This window comes from Salmo salar, chromosome ssa07 (assembly GCF_905237065.1).
Source record: "Salmo salar chromosome ssa07, Ssal_v3.1, whole genome shotgun sequence".
In the NCBI taxonomy this organism is placed as follows: Eukaryota; Metazoa; Chordata; class Actinopteri; order Salmoniformes; family Salmonidae; genus Salmo; species Salmo salar.
Genome location: NC_059448.1, coordinates 45716834 through 45736928, shown reverse-complemented (window position 1 = coordinate 45736928; position 20095 = coordinate 45716834). Strand labels below are relative to the sequence as shown.

At 41.3% G+C, this 20095-nt stretch overlaps 1 non-coding gene across 1 annotated transcript in view; it reads left to right on the top strand.

Moving 5' to 3' along the window:
- LOC106609476 (uncharacterized) overlaps nt 1-6747 on the top strand; it is a 57421-nt gene extending 50674 nt beyond the window's left edge. The window contains exons 4-6 of the transcript XR_006770658.1: nt 2066-2190; nt 2893-2949; nt 5494-6747. This is a non-coding gene — a transcript (uncharacterized protein). The remainder of the gene's footprint in view (nt 1-2065; nt 2191-2892; nt 2950-5493) is intronic.
- Nucleotides 6748-20095: the final 13348 nt, after the last annotated feature.

Sequence of the window (20095 nt, the reverse complement as noted above, 5' to 3'; positions counted from 1 at the left end):
AGCGAAGTATGCCAATAGTACTCTTGGCTTTCAAAAACAGATGTATTCCTTAAATCTCTTCTATTCCCTTAATTCGTAAGAGGTTTTCAATGTACAGAATACGAATGTCAATACTGACCATCATTTTATAGGTCTAATGCTGTATCAATAATGAAATCAGTGTATGTTTGCATGTGAACTGTAGATTTGAGTGCTTCAAAGTTGCCAGTAGAAAGATATGTACTTGATTTACATATCTTTATTTTAACTAGGCAAGTCAGTTAAGAACAATTTCTTATTTACAATGATGGCCTACCCCAGCCAAACCCTAACCCTGGACGACGCTGGGCCAATTGTGCACCGCCCTATGGGACTCCCAATCACGGCCGGTTGTGATACAGCCTGGAATCGAACCAGGGTCTGTAGGGATGCCTCTAGCCCCGAGATGCAGTGCCTCAGACCGTTGCGCCACTCGGGAGCCCTCATGGTAGATGTGCTTCTTCTGAAGCATAAAGCTGACGACTGCTGCGTCATGTTTCCTTTCATTGGGTTATATCATACAGCCACTCTGATTTCCACATTCAAGGTTTAGCTACACTTCAACAGGCCTCACTGCAAAGTCAACTCAGCTTTACATATACTCAAAACCGCTTTATAATTCCACAAGGCTGAAGTTTTGACCACAGAACCGTGAATTCACAAACCTCCCAGTTTTGCTTAGCTTACATTATATTTGCTGCATTCCTTGTGCACCTGGTATCATATTCAAAAGCTCACAGATTAATTTGCAAGGCTCCAAACCTGTTCCCTTGTATTGCAAAGTGAATGTAGGTGATTAACAGTGCTGTATATCAGAATGTTAAGACTAATGTATCATTGTCCCATAAAGTCCTTATTATGCTACTAGGTCTACAGGAAGTGGGAAGGGAAGTTTTTGCTTTGAAATCAATAGAAAGTGCACAGCAATCACTATGCTTTCTAAGGGAAGGGGACGATTTGAAACCCTCACATTTTCAAAAAAGGCACTTGAAGTTGACTTACATCTATGCCATGTCAGTCCCAGAACATCACTTACCCACACTAATGTGGCAGTCAGACCACCAACCAGGCAGAAAGAGCTGCCTCAATTTGGGCTTGAAAAGCAGTTCACACCTAAAGTCTGGCACCAGATGCGTTTGACCTATTCGATGACATTTGAGTATTGACATTCTCAGCAAATTAAAGCGCTGTGCCAATGGCGCCCAGTTTAAAGTGCTCCACGGGTGATCTCTGAAAAATGATCAGCACTTAACCTTTTAATTATTATTTTTTATACATCCAGGGATTACCTGAGCTCTCATCTCAGTTTGAGCCTGATCACCTCCTCAAAGCATTGTTAAGTGTTTGAAATGTATTCTGTTGGACATCAAACCGTATGATACAGCCAACGTTGTACAATTACTGTCACTTCTAAAGGTGCTTTACACAAAATTGCTGTTATAATCATGCCTGTGGGATACAAATAAGTCTCTGTGCATGATGGTTTGGCTCTCATTAAATACAATACAACAACTTCATGGTATTTTGTGGTGATGGGGGGGGGTCGATACCGTTACGTTTCACCATATTATTTTTTGCCAATATTCTATCAATATTTGACTCCAAGTATTGATTTGTAAAAGAAATAGGTAGTTAGCGTAAGCGTTTGGTAGCGCTCATCAGCTGTACATGCGCCAAAACGCCGCTATTTTTCATCCTATAGCTTGTTCTCCATCTTATTTTTAAATTGTGGGCCAACATGTTTTCAGCACTTGTATTTCCCTGACTAATCAAAACTAATTTTCTCATGGCTCTCTCATGTCTCTCTCTGCAGCAGACACATAGTGAGCAATAAGTTTGGAACATCAAAATCGCAGTACATATAGAATCGTGAGAATCGCGATACATATCGTATTGGCACCTAAGTATCGTGATAATATTGTATCGTGAGGTCCCTGGCAATTCCCAGCCCTAGTGTTTTGTAAAACAAGGAACATGTCTGTTCCTGTATGTCTCCCTAGTATCTCTCAAAGCTGCTCATCATAACGGTGCCTCTGTTCTCCCCTAGCCTCTATAGTGGAGCAGAAGTGGTGGTGTCAGATGCATCCATGTCTGGATGGGGAGGAGTGTAAAGTCCTCCCAGATCTAAAGGGATGGAGCTGCGCCACGGGGAACAAGATAAAGACTACCAAGGTAAGGGTCATCGTAATCAACACATTGCACTTTAGACAGTGGCAACAAGCCATTGAATTTAATTTCAGCTGTACGGAGTACCAACATGGTAGCGGTCATAGTAGTCCTCATAGTAGCCAAGTACAGTCAACTTCAGTTTAAGAAGGCACCTATATGTTTCTCAATCTATTGACCTTGCCTATTAGTATCATTGGTCAAGGTCAAACTGTTTAGTCTGAAATTACAGCACTCTGCCGTGCCATTGCTAAAACGGTCTAATGTTTGCAGTCACTACTGGGACCCCGGGGGCCTATATCTGAGGGTCCAACATGTCTCCTTAGCACTATCAGAGCCATTTGAGGACCGAAACGTGCAAATTACTCACTCCAATTACTTGCTTTTAACGCGGTAACCCGATGCCCATATCCTTCCCTGGGTTATGACGACCCCTAGACTTGAGTTCTGCCTCCTTCCATGTACTTAATTATTTAAACTGGCCACACCACACCTGTCTGGAGCCTGTAATTATCGATCCAGGGATTAGTCGGGACCTCAAAATGGAATGTTTTTTTTTTGGTGGCCGGTATTGCTGCAGCTGTATTGATGGATTGATCAACCATAATAACCTCACGCACGTGTTCATTTCGCCTGGTTTGAAATGTAAAACCCATCTCTTCACTTCTTCTTTTCCCCCTGTCTTTGTTAACACGGAACGCCGGAAAGATCTCATCGGACAGGGATCAGCTCTGGTAACCCTTGATGCCACGGAACCGAATCAAGGTGATGCAATCTTGATAGATAAATTTGATTGAATTAGACCAGTATCAGTGTTAATGTTCATTGTTTTCTGAATTCAGACTATTGCATTTAATGCAAATATTGAATATTACAGTTTAAACATTATCTGCATCCTACTGTGTCAAGTGCTGGTGAGAAACAGCAAACAAACCATTTCTATTATTTTGAACATTTGCTTAATGAAGAAATAAGATTTACACCATGCTCCTTAATTGTACTTATTAGGATGCAAGTAATGACTATACATGGATAATGTATGGTTTAAATTGATAAATTCAACAAAACAGCTGGAGAGAGTGTTCTAATTGCTTTACCTGCCATCCAAGATACTTCAACATCTTTTGGAAGATGGAAAATACATTGCTTCCCCATAATGTGATTATGCCATCTCAATAAAATTGCCTTACATTAAAATGAAAGCGTATTTCCATCTACCCGCTAATGTGCTTCCCTGCCACGGGCAAAACCTATTGAGAATGCAGGAGAATGAACAGGAGAATGATTATCTAGCATAACATGTCCAAATAACCCATTTAGCCATTATAGATTGGAAAATGATAATTGTACAGTGAATAATGAGCCGAGCCAGGTTGGGTATCTTTGTGTTACGGATTTCATGAGTCACCCTCTGACCCATGCAGCTATAGGCCTGTTTCGCTCATTGTTTTCACTCAGCCTTAGGTTTAACACAATGTATGTGATTGAATATGATTCAGAAAGAGATTATGAGTTAAATGTTTTAAAAGCAGCCTGAAAAACCTTCAGAAGGTGCCACATTCCTATTTAATTCCTCCTGTCTTCTGTTGGTGATGATGATCTCAGTCGATGCATTCATTTTCCCCTTCTGCGACAACTCCACTGAGATGCCGTTAGATCTGTCTCGTGTAGGCTCCTTTCTCTGCTGACAAAAGCCTGCGCCTGCTCTTTGTCTTTGTAGCATGGAATTATTCTCAAATTAGTACCACATTAATCACAGTGACAGCTCGGAAATGTAAATGGCTCGTTGAGGGGGAGAATTTATTGCAATATGAACGACAAGAAGACACTCTCTCCTTACACATATGCAAAGTGGCGTAGTGCTAACCTAAATATCTGTGGAATTTACTGAGAGTGTGTTTGATATGATTATGAGAGATTTTTTAATATGAAGTTAGGCGATGCCTGGGGGTTGTCATTTAAATTTTATATCACTATATTTTAAGATAATTTATTCAGAGACAGAGAATACAGTGTATTATGACATATGAAAAATGGGCCTGTCCACAGTCAAATAGCTGATTAGTCTGTCAAAGGTGCCTGTTTTCTTTGCAAAGTTCAGCAGTAAAAATGTAGCTTGACAACTGCCGTGGCAGCTTCCCTCAGCTGTCAGACTGGCCTAGTCGGTAGACAGTCTGCTGGAATCGATAGTGGAACGTCGTTATGAAGGTGTTATGGGTGTTCCTCGCAAGGCACGTTTCTTAAGCCCTTTCCGGAATGTACTTTTGCCTGAGCCGAGGAGCTGTCAGTCAGAGCCGGAGCTTCATGACGGGCAATTTAATCTTGTGAAGGGTCCGAAGTGCTGAGAGTATCTGACAGCATTAAACTAGGGGAGGCAGAAAACCTCAGTCTGTACGGTAAGGCAAATTCTATCCACACAAGTCCTTTATCAAGATAAAAACACCATCCCTGTCAGGATAGGCCAGAATCTGATATGGAAGGTGGAACAGGAAAAATTTGAACAACAACTTGGCCTAAACTGCAAAACATATTCTCTGTTTCAATTTCCTTCAAGGAATTTCCTCCCACTGAGTGTAGCCCTACCACTACAAATCATTTCCCAGCACGGATGGGGAAAGGCATTTAGTTGGGAAAGCACATTTCTATCCAGGGGAAAGCACTTGTGCCTTTCAAATCTTGATTTAGTATTATGCTTATCATTATTGTTTTGCCCCTATCTGGAAAAAGAAGTGGACAAAATCATGTGTGACTTGTGCAGTCAGTGTGACAGAGGTAATTTCAGTGGCTGCGAACGCTAATGAGTTTGCTTTGTTTGTTGACCACTGTGAGCGGAGACGCTAATATCTCCTGATAGCTTTTCTTTGCTCACTTTATTGCCTTTTCTCATTAAAACTAGCAAAGAAAACCAACCACCTAATTCATACAAGATTAGGTCATGAGATTAAGAATTGTAAACTTTTCAAAAAAGGTCATTTCATAATGCGGGCAGATGAACCGTAAACTTTAGATGCAAAAGGCCTTGTGATAGACTTGTGATTACTTTGCACCAAATAACCTCAAATTCTTCTGGGAAAAGTACAAGATACAAACTGACTCTGTAGTCACTGGGGACTGAATGTAGAACAATGGATTTTTAATTAATCTGTTCATTAACCTTTATGTCTACATTTCAAAGACACTCTAGAATCCTTTTATAACTCAACAACTGGGTGGTGAAAACAGTGGCGTTGCTTGTACTGCACATACTGTATTAATTGTGAGATGAAATCTGGATGGTCTGATGTTCATGGAAATGTGTTTGTGTTACAGGTGGATCAATAAATGTTACTGGGTCTTTACCTGTGGAATACCATCATGGACTCAAGAACATTGCAGCGACCCTTTTTGTAAATAGAGACTCCCTCTATTGGAGACTATACTATGAATCTTCTGGAAGACTTACAAGCACAGGGTAACAAAGGACATCTGGATGTGAAGAGAAGAGTGGACACTACTAAATGATTGCTCAGTAGAGGGGACCTTTATTTTGAAAAGCCCAGACATGACTATCACCACATTGGACATCAAGATGTCTTTTTATTCTCTAACATTGTTCTGCTTATAGTGGATTACAATGGTGAATTTTGCCTAAACATTATTTGGAAAGTGATAGTTTTCCTTAGGGAAATAGTTTTTTCCCCCTCAGAATGCATTGTGCATCATTACTGTAACAGAGTATCATCAATATCAAGTATTCGATCCAGTTTTTAACAATCAAATGATGGTCAGAAAATAGTAAGAAGAAGAAATATAAAATTGGTGAACCTTATTGTATTGAGCCAATCATTGAACATGCAGGGTGATTTTCAAAGGAGCACAAAAAAGGCACAGGTACTGGAATTGGCGTATCTACACCTCCATATTTTTGAAATGGGTGGCCATCATTGTGGGTGGCCATTCTTGATGGTGCTGCGCGTAGGGAACTTAGCTTATTCAAATGAGAGTTGCAATCAATGGCCAACCAATGGCAAGTGAGAGAATGTGATGTATCCAAGGACAAATTGATGTAGACTACTGATGTACAGGGCAGACTACAGTGTAGGATTTACACCACCAAAACTGAAAACTGAAGGTCATGTTTGATTTGCATGTTTTATTCTAAGGGCATCATCTTTCATTTCATCTAGAGCAGATTGGGGCACTAGGTGCATACTTTTGAAAATGTACACATGAATGAAAGTGGTGCGCAAATGAGTTACCCTTAGTGTGCTTAACGTTTGCTTATGTTCTTTTGAAAATCCTCCTATCAACTGCCAGCTGATCCAGTTAGTTTGTCTATGTTGCACAATGCTGAAGCTCAGATTCGAATGTCCATGTAAAGTTTATGTTAATGTATGCAAGCTAAAATGCATTCATTCTACAATACTGGCTATAGTCCATGGGGTTGGTAGGGGCCGGTTAAGTACTTTTTAAAATGTATTTCTGATTCGCTGATAACTTTTCAACAGGTATCTCTGACGCTTCCTTCGTCTGTGCAAGTGATAACATCTTCGAATAATAAACTGTGGTTGTGTCTTAACTTAACGCTTGTCATGTGACCCTTAACCTCCTCAGGTGTAGGAAGAAGAAACCAGAGATTGACTCTGTTTAGCTATGCTTCACACAGTGTAGGCTACAGTATGAAGCTGATAAGGCTTCATAATGATTATGCAACAGCCCTTAGATTGAGTATCTCGATTGTGGAATGGAACATTGATTCCTTTCAGAGTCCTCGTTATGGGCTATGCCACAACACACTGTACAAAAAACAAATATGTATACACACAGTCTTGTACAGCTAACCTTGTGGGGACACACAATTCAGTCCCATTCAAAATCATATTTTCCCTAACCCCTAAATCTAAACCTAACTCTATCCCTAACCCGTACTTTTAACCTAAACTTAACCTTAACCCCAAAACCTAACCTTAACTCTAAACCTAACTTCCTAACCCTAAACCTAATTCTAACCTGAACTAATTCTAACCTTTACCCTAAGCCCCCAAGTAATAGCATTTGACCTTGTGGGGATGAACAAAATGTCCCCAGTTGGTCAAATTTTTGTTTGTTTGCTATTCTTGTGGGGACCAGAAGTCCCCACAAGAATAGTTAAACACGTACACACACACTTTGAAAATGTACATTCAGAACATTAAAGATTTTCATGGTAAAAGATAAAAACATAGCAAACTACAAATCCTAAATTGGTACTGTATGGAACATTATGAAAGCAAAGCCCACAAACTCAAAGTCAGTTGTCCCCCCCACTCAACTAGAACCTACCTTTTCAAACGCTCCCCCTCAAGAATACCATTGTTTGCCTTTCATGGGCAGACAAACATTGATGTCACCAGAGTAAATACATCACACCGAGAGAGGAGCTAATGAAATCTAGGGGTTATTGAGTTCCAAGAACATGACAGCCAGGAGAGAAAATACCTTCATAAAATCACAACTGAAAAGGCATGGAACTGCGAGAATAATATCAGTAAATGAATGGCGTATTGGCATAATGTCAACATAATAATAATGATTTTCTTGAAGCTATTAAAATGTGTATTTCCAGTGCAGTAATTCTATGAGTGAATAGTTGCTTTGGGGCAATATAACATAGAAAAACAGCATGTTCACTTAGATTGTCAGTTGTATGGAAAGGACTAGGCTCAAAACAGTAGGCTACTTATTTTGTTTTCTTGGGTCATGGCAATATGGATTCATTACTGTACTCTAGTCTACTTGACCAAGGTACGATGTACAGTAAGCTTCAAGGAGGTGCCTCATGTTTATTTAGTTCATTTGGCTCCTCTTTACATTTTCATGGACACATGTTTTATTCTTGTACAATCCTTGTACGATTGACTCATATCATCTCCCAGCAGCCTCAATGCCCTCTCTTACTGAACCACTGAGGTTTCTTTGCAACGCACCGCTTCCGACTGTCAAACAACACCGTCTTGAATGACATGGCTTTCCAAGCCTGCTAACGCGCTCCCACCCTTAAGTCTGTGAAATGTGTTGAAGCGGCAGCAGAAGACAAGCGCTGCTGCCCCGAGCGTCTCAGTTTGTCATGTTTTGTGGATTCCTCTTAGACGAGCAAGTGCTTCCTTTAAACACAGAGCTTCACCTTCGATTACAAAGGGCGCCCCATTCAGAACAACACATGCTCTCCACCGTCGGAAGGCCATGACACCCTGCAAGCCTCAGAGCGTTAAAACGGGTTGACATTTTAACAACCCTCACAGATTCTCCGCCGCTTTCTGACACGTCTCAATGCTGTGATGGGAAAGGTGAGGGAGGTGGGGTGGGAGGTGGTGGAGTTAGCAATAAAAGAGAGAACAGTGAGCTGAACTTGGAAGCTCTCTCTCTCTTTCTCTGATGCTTCTTGATTCAAATGAGGTAAAGGCATTTGTCTCGTTCTTTTTTCCACTGCTGCCATTACAAGTGCACATCAAAGGAATCCCGTTCCTCTCACCATATGCTGTATAGTTTCATAATCTTATGTGGGTTTTGTAATTAAATGCTCCGCCAGGGGAATGGAGCTTGTCGATTCTCTGGGAAAGGAAAATTTCATTAAAGCAGCTCAGTGTAAAACACTGGTGATGCTATCGCCAGCTTTGTACTTTCATTTCATTTTATAGTTTTGCATAACAAAAGAACTTGTCAGGCTTACATGTTGGAAAAAGTATAGATATGGAATGAATCGTTCTAATCATTTTAAGACAGGGAGTGTTGATAGCCTATAGTTTTTTTCCCCTAAACTTTCCTCGGGCTTGGAGATATGTGTTTGAGCGTGGACTTCGATAAGAGACAGCATATGGGGAGATTATTTGGCCGATAATGAACTTTTCGCATTTTCGCATTTACGCACTTAGCCAGACAATTTCTTATTTCATTCACTAGACAATTCATAGTATTTCATTTGACAGTAGGCATAGTGACTAGTCAACAGCATGTGTGGAGAACCAGCAAAATGACATAATTTCCTGTTCCTAATAATTACTGGCCGAGCACAGTTTCTCTGCACCCCCCCCCCCCCTCCCCCGCAAAGTTTTGTAGCCGCCACTGAGAAATAGGCTAATTAGATGCATGACAACTATATTGTCTGTCTGTTTCACCTACTACCCATGTAGGACAACACAAACAATTCACTCGCTACATGTGGAAATAAAAGTCAATTTAAAAGTCAAATTATTATATATATATTTTTTTAAATGTAGACATGGGGGTGCATGGGTCCCCAGAGTTAGTGCCTTGCGGGGCTGCAGGGGTTTGTTCTACGCCAGGGCTAATAATAAGAGCTCCCAGGTTAGCACAGCTCTAGGATCAGCAGTACACTTGCACTTTAAGCACAAAAATCAGCATTTATATTGATGCATTCTGTAGACCCAAGTCCTAATACAACCTGCATGTTGGACAACCTCCTGTCAGTAGAACATTTTATCCTACTCATCAATTCACTGTTGCAGCCTGGGCCCACCAAGATGCACAAAGACATTTTACGAAGCCAAACTTCAAATTGCCCTCCTCTGACCTGCTGTATTGAAGCAGCTCCATGACGGACTGTACGAGTCATAGCCTGTGATTCATTCTGCTTCTCAGCTCCTAATGATGATCACCTGTTTGGTCCCCTTTTTTTCTTGAAATGCTTTAAAATGAGCTGCTATTAACAGGTCATGGGAATCATAAATAACACTGCAACATGGTGTCCTCCAATAAGAAACAGTTAAAGCCCGAACACAAAGCTCTAAACAATCACATTGTGGTAGGACTGGTGGTCAGATTGGCCGATAATTGTATAGTTTTCATGTTCTCTACATCAGTCCAAGGTGTACCAGTTTTCTTATGCACAGCCAGCAGCCAGAGCCCTCATTAAACCTTAATCACACACACACACACACACACACACACACACACACACACACACACACACACACACACACACACACACACACACACACACACACACACACACACACACACACACACACACACACACACACAGAGAGAGATGTTGGATCTTAATTTTACCAGTATTGTTGCAGCTAAATAATCCTGCAGCAAAAGGATTTTAACGTTTAGTCCATAACGTTGCTTGATCGGTGGTTAGGCTAATAGCTTGCCAAAATGTGGCTACATGAAAAGTGCAATAATGTTAATTTAACTGTTTTTTAGTGCGGGTTTTCAGTGAAATTATGATAAATCATGAAGCTAATCTGCATTTCCTGCAGCACAGGAAAATGATCAGCAACAAAAGAGTGATCAAATTAAGATCCTGTACACACACATACACAAATGATATACACACAACCTCTATCAGAGGACCCATGATTTTTCTGTCTAAGCTCCTTTTCTACTGATGATGGTGAGATCAAAGATCAACATGAGGCATTCGTCATCATCAAACGGCACTCCCAAATGCAACTGTGGTTACATTACAACTGTGGTTTCACTACAATGTGGTTTCACTGTAAAGTGTGAGAGTAAGGGTGTGTTACAACCCACCACCGAGCTGCTGCATTACCATACATTTGTGTATACAGGTATTTGTATGAGTGTGGGCATGCTTGTGTGCGAGAGAGAGATATAGAGAGAGAACGCAAATTGAGTGTTGTATCTATGAGGTAGTAAGTATTTGAAGTTGGTTTGGGGGCAAAAAATACATCATTGCTCAAGGCAGCAGACCACAGTGCTCACACAATAACCAATAATGAATGTGATTTACTGTCTATTATAAACTGGGTGGTTTGAGCCCTGAATGCTGATTGGCTGACAGCTGTGGTATATCAGGTACGACAAAACAGTTATTTTTACTGCTCAAATTATGTTGTTAATGTCACAAGTGTAGAGAGGAGTAGGCAGGAGGCAGTCGCAGGTTTAGAACTACTGAGTTTAGTAAAGCACTATAATTATTAAAGCGGGATGAAATCCAATGTGCAAAATAATAAAGTACTCAGGAAATAGTAGGAGAGATTCCTCTCAGGAAAACAAGCAACATTTATAATGACCAACAAAGACAAATGACAGAGGGAGTATATATACAGTGATAGCGTGGGGATGGAACCCGGTGTGTGTAATGATGACGAGACAAGTCCGGGGTTGAGGAGTGAAGGGCGTTTGCCAGCAGCAGGTTTGGCAGCAGCTAGAAGGCCGGCGACGCAGAACGCCTGAGCTGTACAGGAGGGGGAGCCAAAGTGAAGGCTGGTGTGACAGGTAAACAGTTTATAATAGTAATAAGGCACCTCGGGGGTTTGTGGTATACGGCCAATATACCACGGCTAAGGGCTGTATCCAGGCACTCCGCATTCCGTCATGCATAAGACCAGTCCTTAGCCGTGGTACATTGGCCATATACCACACATCCTCAGGCCTTCTTGCTTAATTATAAACTGGGTGATTCGAGCCCTGAATGGTGATTGGCTGACAGCCGTGGTATATTTAAGAAGCAATCAGGCCCGAGGAGGTGTGGTATATGGCCAATATACCACAGCTAAGGGCTGTTCTTAACCACGACACAACACGGAGTGCCTGGATACAGCCTTTAGCTGTGGTACATTGGCGATATACCACACCCCCTCGGGCCTTATTGCTTAATTATGTCATTTGCATATGCTTCCATGTTCGATCGTGAATACGATCTTGAAATGACCTATTTAACAACACCAACACTTGTATAAAACAACAACAACAATCCAAATTTTCCTCATGAAAGGACCATGTAAAACACCTCATCTATTCATCTTCTTGAAGACTTCATGTGTTTGATTTTCATTATCTAATCATGGCTTGTAATGGTGCGTTTGCTTGGTTGAAACCAAAGAACAGCAAACCCAGTCAACCATGACTAGCAAAAAAAACTCTGAACCCTCCTAATGGCCAAGCGGACATGTTGCTTGCATACATCATGCATAGCATAAATGGCAAAGTTCACTTAGAATGCAATAATGTGATGGCACACCATTATACAGCTATAACACATTCAATTGAGCTGAACATTATTTGAGCGAAACCAAATTTGCCTCCAAAATCAATAGAAATAATCGATACAAGCTGTGCCTTGCCCTTCCCTTAAAGATGCTCCACATATCCCTGTGGAACACTTTCGACAGCTTTTAGAGTCCATGCCCCGAAAAATTGAGGCTGTTCTGAGGGCAAAAAGGGGTGCAACTCAATATTACAAATGTGTTCCAATGTTTTGTGCACTCAGTGTATATCTGCAGTAATAGTGTCATGATAGTGTTTCACAGTATTACTTACCCGCCAGTGTTGTGATTGGTTGTGATATTTGCCTATTGATTTCTCAAGCCGGAGCGGCATCTGTTGTCAAAATGGGAAAGCTGTTTTGACTTTGTGGCTGTGTTATCTAGTGGACATGGCCAAATGGCCAATGTAGAAATCACTCTGTCATTTCCTGGTTGCTAACATTCTACACTGTTCGCTCAATTTCAGTTTATGTGAGAAAACAATCATTGTACCATCTAAATCGATGTGAAATATCTTTTCAACAACAAAACATATCGTTTTTACAGCTGTTTGAAGCTAGTGGACGAAAGTAAAACGCTCAAGCGCGAGTCTCCACCATGTTACGGGGAAATGGGATGCGGGGGAGGTGGGAGATTTGTTTTGAATGCAGGCTAGTGCTGTAGCAATTCACCTAGGTTCCACATAGTGGAGATATTCAGAGAAATTCTAGGTGTAGCACCTTTAACAGAGAACAATGGGGTAAAAAGTCTGCCAATGTTAACTAAATATTAGCTCGTGGGGATGGGAGGTAGCCTATACAATAGATAATGGATCTAATAAGCCATGCAGGATAGCAAACTAGATGAATAAGCCATTAAAGACAAAATGGTTATAAGGTGACAATGTTATTGTCAGCAGTCAGAAAATGTCTCCAGTTCAGCATTTTTTCCACATACCAAGCTAGTTGTAAATCTAGAGTTTTTCAGAGTGGTCCATCTCATATAGCCCGTGGGTACTACTGTACTCTAGTGCTTGCAATTATTTGAAAGAAGGTTACTTTCCGACTTCATTATGTACTTGAGGATAAGGCCACTAAATCTGCCTTTGACACAGTTAAATATTCAAGGAGAGCGTGGCTAAAAATCTCCCTGTTAGAACAATAGACCATGTATGGTAGTGTTACTGTAAAGTACTGTTGAAGTGAGACAAGTCAGTCTAGCATACAAAAGGAGTTGCGGGAACTTCCAAACGAGTAAGCTTTCTGAGTCAATTAGCACAGGTTGTTTTCCAGTTCATAGCTCACTACTCATTTTCACTTCACAAGAATGTCAATATATGAGTCTGACAATCGTACCGTATGATACTGCATTGCCAATTCAAAAAGAGTGACTAGATTTAAACCTTTTAGTCCTTATTCTTATGTCTTACCTTTTCCATCTATCTTTTGGCTAACCCCATTAAAGGTCACACAATGTCACAGATCTCTGATACATTGCACTGACAGAGGTGATAAATCATTAAGAGAGGATCATTTTTTTTTAACCTATTTTACTTTGCCCATCTGTCAGCATAACGTTACCTCTGTGGTCTTTATGGAGAAAATACAGTATCCACAGAACTAAAGAATGTAGCTAAAGAAGTGTATAAAGTGTAAGTGTAAGAAGTTTAAGTGGGGTGGCAGGTAGCCTAGTGGTTAGAGCGTTGGGCCACTAACCGAAAGGTTGCTGCATAGAATCCCTGTGCTGACAAGATATAAATCTGTCATTCTGAACAAGGCAGGTAACCCACTGTTCCCTGGTAGGCCATTATTGTAAATAAGGATTTGATCATAACTGACTTGCCTGGTAAAATAAAAAAAGCATAGACTGGTGGATATATAGAACAATAAATTGGAAGTTGACAGTCTGTATGAAAGCTCAGGGCTGGTAAGTGGTCTCAACTTACTGTTGAATAGTAGATGCAATTTCAAAATTGTGCATCACCAATTTTTCTCTTGTTATGTCAGTCACTCAATTAGCCAGCTATCTAAACTTGTAGTAATCATGGTCAAATTACCGACTGGGCACGCAGGGCATGTGCTTAGGGGTTCTGACCTCTAAGGGGCCCCCATTGATTTTGTCAGTCACTCTCACTCAGATTTCATATTAGCATAGCGTAAGTCATGCCAAATTGTGTAGAATTGCAGAAAGTTTTCTTCAAAACTGCAAACATTTCTCTCCGACCTATGGCAAAATGTCTAGAATTGCAGGAAATTAGCTGTAAAAATTAAAATGTTTCTCTCTGCCCCATGTCAAAATGAGTAGATTTGCATGACATAAGTTAGAAAACTGAAAAACCTTCTCTCTGCTCCATGTTAAATGTGTAGAATTGCAGCAAACTTGCTTTAAAACTGCAACATTTTCTCTAGACCCCATGGCAAAATTGTAGGAAATTAAACAAAAATGTTTTCTCTCCGCCGTAAAGAGGGGGCCCCTAAAATGTTTTGCCCGCAGGGTAGGGGGGTCCCCCAACTACATTTCACTAGAGCCGGCCCTGTGAAAGCTACATTCTGAATTGGAACGGGGGGATGGGGGAGGATCAGGAAATGACTAAGCAGAAATTTTGGATAATGTTTCAACATGTGTCCTGTCTATCTCAGCCCAATTTCAACAGTGAGAGCGAGAGACACTAATTAAGACCATGACAGATCATGTTGGGCAGGCTCATTCCCCCGAGCTCACCGGAACATCGTTCATACAGCACAGTGAGGGAACATACTGGTAAAACACAGGAAGCGGAGGAGATTCATTCCAGTGATAGATTAAATACTTTTCCCCCTTCTTTCTCATATGCCTTGCCTCTGTGTCAAAGTACAGGCTTGGCTGTGCTCTCCATTTCATCAGTGCACTCTCTAATCAAACGCCTAGGGAGGTCTGCAAAGTTCTCATCCGCTCGGCTGATACCACTGTACTTTCATAACCGTAAGTTGATAGGGTTAGTGAACATGATAACGTGTTATGGTTAAACTGGAGGCTCTCTCTCCAGTTGTCATGGCAAGATAGGATGCCCTTGCCATATTTGTAGGCCTATGTTGGAATTTTGATCCCACTGGGCACAGCCTTCAGTTCAACGTCTAGTTTTGGTTTACATTTGGTTGAGTTGTCAACTAATGTGAATTCATTGTGAAATCAACAAAAAATGTCACTCTTTGGATTTAGGTTGAAAGTTGTCTGAAAAAAAGACATGGCCTTAAGTTGATGACTTTTTGCAAATCCAGTCAGTTTTCCACATTTATTCAACATCATCACATATATTTTTTGGGTTGAAATGACACAATGTTGATTCAACCAATTTTTGCCCAGTGGGATGTTGGGAGTTCAACTGACTGGATTTCAAAAGTATAGATTTTTATTTGTCTAGTTTTGCTTCTATTCAAATCATGTCAATGGAATCACTAAATGAAGGGCAGCCATCAAAAATTCTTGCTTTCAGAGTTGCATCACATCCACCCTAATTATTATTCATAGCAGTTCATTTTATGATACATTTTCTGGACACAGAACCTTGTAGTTAGAGGAGCAGTCAGTCAATTATTTTGGGGTAAAACACCAAAATTGATTATCAATATAAACCTGCGTAGGTGCTAACTTACTAAGCCAAAATAAATGTATTAAAAAGCATCACATTATTCTGGTGTGAGCACAAGAAATCAACAACACAACAAAAATATATACAATAGAAATCTGGCCATCTGACATAGGATATGTTTTGGGGAGAAAAGACATTTAACAAAGCCATCTCTGCATTGTCTGTCATGCGCCGGACATTCCCCGCTTTATTAATGTGTTGAAAATGGATTCATTCCCAGTGAAAGGGGTGGTAAATTAGGTGTTGGCTCGCAGTTCAACCAATTGTAAATAAATAAAGCAAACGAATGATGTTTTGGATGAGCCGGTGACCCTCCCTATCACTGTCATCAAGCATACTATATACCTGTCTAACAACGCATCCAATGGAGGAGAAGCAGACACGACAATGGCTGCCACAATGATTTGCACTGCTATTGTATCGCCCATTGTTGTGTTATGAATTTATCATTTGCGAGAACCCTGCGTTGAATACCCGGCTTGCAACAACAATGGTGAAAAGATTGACAATAACCAATTTCAAATGAGTGAAATAGCAGGGTTTTCAATGAAAGCAGGCAATTTTAATAACTGTCACATTTCTGGTGGAACATCAGAAAAAGCGGGTAGTGTCTTTGTTGGGTTTGTCAGGTTCTTTGTTTTCTGACCTGTTTCTTTATCGCATGATGAAAGCATGGTATGAAGGCATGCCATTCAATTATGATCAAGGCCTGGTGGCCAAGTTGTTTTGTGGTATTGTTAGATGAGTCTGTTGCTAATGAATTATGGTGAATCATAATCAAATAATTCTTATACGACCGCCCTCTTTTTTTTATACCCGTTCAGATTTATCATAACTTTATCATGACCTCTAATACTATAATTCAAACTTTTATGGGTGGATTTTTGAAGTAATTTGAATTTGTGATACAGTATAATTAGTAAACTTCTACATTTTCCTTTCAAGAATGTTTCAACTCACTTATTAATTATTTGACAATACTGAACTACCTGCCCTCATCTGTGTACATCAGTCTCTTGACAACATCCCAGGTCATAACCCGGACTTTACACTTTGAAAGAAGAAAAGCATGATCCTTTAGATTGCGATGGAAGCCTGGCCTCTGACAACCTCATTTTTACGGCTGTCTCATCTTTATTGCGATAAACCCTCTACTGACAGTGACCTGAGATGAAAGCAGGAGACACAAAGCCGACACAAGTTCAGATAAAGTTCTCTGCGGGTCCGCATCAGAATCGCCCCACCCACTCACCCCCGCCTAAACTTCTCTTCACCTCCACACCGATGCAGTGAGATTGAATAGAGAGGGAAGGAGGTTGTGGGGAGGGAGGGAGAGAAAAGTTCCTGCGCTTTCATTACAACTTTCTGGTTGATCCCACAAGGGGGCCTTGGATGGTGCAAAAGACACTGGGATTGACGTCTCTAATCTCTCCGGCTCCCTTGAACTCTACCTCTCCTTTTGTTCTTTAAGCCTGGCCTTCGCTCATTTCTACAACTCTATTTGGGCTCAGGTCTTGGTTCGAGAAAGAGCGATGGGAGGGTGGGGCTGGGGGAGAACAGGGAGGAACCATGGAAGCGGAACAGCAATCGGCGTCATGGCTGGAGGACTCGGTTCAGCGTCCTCTGGAGGGATGAGCTGGTAAGATGTATTCTGTCTGACTGAAGGCGAAAAATTGGACTTGGTTGGCTGAGGTGACCCTATCGCAGAGGCTTTAGTGAATTCAGAGGAGAAGACTAATCAGCTGTTTCATATTGATCTACAGAGGACTGCGACCAGGCAGATCACTTTTATGTCCCAATAAGTTTAATGGGTTCACTTCCTTGTCTCCTTTGCTACACTCCAAATCTGTGTGGATAGGCAAAAGCAACATGGCAGCAATATGACGTAGTCTTATCTATGTTTCACTATCTAGATCAGATCAGTGCTGGTTTCAAAAGAAAGGAGAACTCTTTATTGGGAACCTCAAAAAAAAATCCACAAATGACAAAACCAACACAATTATGGTAGAGAGGCTACTTAAATGTAGATGTATAGGACTACCTCCTAGAAGGTATCCCCTTCTTTCTCCTTCCAGTATTGTGTAATATGAGAGTGAGTCATTAACATTCTTTGGGAAGTTACAGGCTCTATGTTACTCTATGTTACCCATGCGACATTCATCACCAAATGGGGCATCCACACACACACACAATGAATCTCGCCCTCCTCCTCCTAATTTCTCTACTTTCCATGATGAATGGATGCAGCCTACTGATTCATTGTGAGCTCTGCTACTCAATAACAGATGCCCTCATTACATTTTAGGCCACTGTTTGTTTTGCAGACAGGAGCCTTAGTGAGAGGCTGAGCTGAAGTGGGTATTGGGACACCTGTATGAATACATTACACCCTCTCATTTCCATGGCTCCCACCTGGTGTCCTCATGCCGTACCAGGCACCACACAGGCCCTTTCTCCAAGAGCCCGGCGCTGTGAGCACCTAAAAGTAATCAGCCACACGGCAGGCTAGCTAGCTTCCCCCTCCCTCATGTACCCTGTGACGCACAGAGAGGCTGTAAACCAAACACTATTTGTGTTCAAGGCACAACTGTTTCCCTCATCTGCTATTTAATCATGTTGATGTGAAGACACGTTTATGGGGAATCCAACATCTTCGTTTGTAACACTGTAATTAGTTGTTCAGTGTATTACTAATCTCCTTTTGATTCAACTTTAAGGCAGAGCCTATGAATAGACATTGCATGCATTGCAAATCAGCCCTTGTACACAAATTACAGTAAGTCTACATGTTCAAACAAAAGCATCTTATTTCCATATAGGATGAAGGACTAAGATACAGTAGGTCAAGGGGGAACTGTGTAAACCGGCTTCGCTCAGAACAAATCCTTTACATTGTTTAGCCAATATAGAATGTATATGTCTGTTTTAGTTTGGACAGTCCACAACAACCTAAAGTGATTCACAAATATATTTTCATTCCTACTGTAAACTGGGGGGGAATTGTTTTTTCCTTCCAGAATGTACTCCCTGCCAATCATTCAGCCTTGCAGCTAAACAACAAGTCTTGTTCAGATGTGCAGATGTGGTAAGAGGAAACCAATATTTCAAATCCACTTACTTGAAAACATGACACTACAACAATCGCCTAAAGTCTATTCAAAGTTTTCTGGGCATCTCCAAGACAAGAGGATGAAAAGACTGGAGCACTGTGTGCTGGTTTGCAGGCATGCAGCAGTTGAATGATCCTATCTTGAGGTCAGGTGCCATAGAAAATTTGACAGCCTCTCTCATCTCCGCATCCTCCTCTGCAAAAACATGAGGCATGCCTGGTCTTCCCCTCCCCAATGCTTGAGAGGGAGCTGGAGAGAGGAAGTGCTGCAGTCAGATCTTGGCTCCAGGTAAAGAGAAGCCCTTCTCGCCGCTGAGAGCGGCGTCAGATCTCAACAGGAAGTGTTGATGCAGCAGATCTTGCGTGTTATCTCGGCTGATTGGGCTGGGCAAGGGAACTGTCTGGCCGAAGTCGCAGATGGTGTTCGGTACCTTTGGCAGTTTATAGTCTCAGAGCTTCCATTAGCTTTCAGTGCTAACGGTGCTTGGGTTGTAATTAAAACTGGGAGTAGACACCGGCTGCTTGACATTACAAAATTGAGCCATCGGTTCGTGCACTTCCAGGAAGCCTTCGAGGAATATTCTCAAAGAAGAGTTTACCTCTAGTGTGGAGTAAAGTAGATAGATGTTGAGTGTTCAACAAATGATGTTATTCCAGACAATATTACAGACATGACGTAGGCCTATCATATAGCCTAGTAACTTTTTACGAAATAATGATGGAGGCACTGCATGATTAAACAGTTGCTGCATGGCCTGTAGGCGCAGGTTCCATTGTATTTCGTCCCGTCCCGTCCCCCCCTCTATAAAAAAAGGGTAGCCTACTGGTTAGAGTGTTGGGCTAGTAACTGAAAGGTTGCAAGTTCAAATCCCTCAGCTGACAAGGTACAAATCTGTTGTTCTGCTCCTGAACAAGGCAGTTAACCCACTGTTCCTAGGCTGTCATTGAAAAAATGAATTTGTTCTTAACTGACTTGCCTAGTTAAATAAAGGTAAAATAAAAATATGATGGCATGAAATATGCTATGATGGATTGGAATGCTATATCATGAGTATTCTATTCTCTATGGTACTGAAGAGCTGCACACCTCCAGGGTTCCCACAGTCCCTTAAATCACACCTTCAGTTCCAGGGACAGGGTTCTGGAAAATGGTTCCCTCTCATTCAAAGCCTTCACTGCTAAAGAAGACAGAGCTTA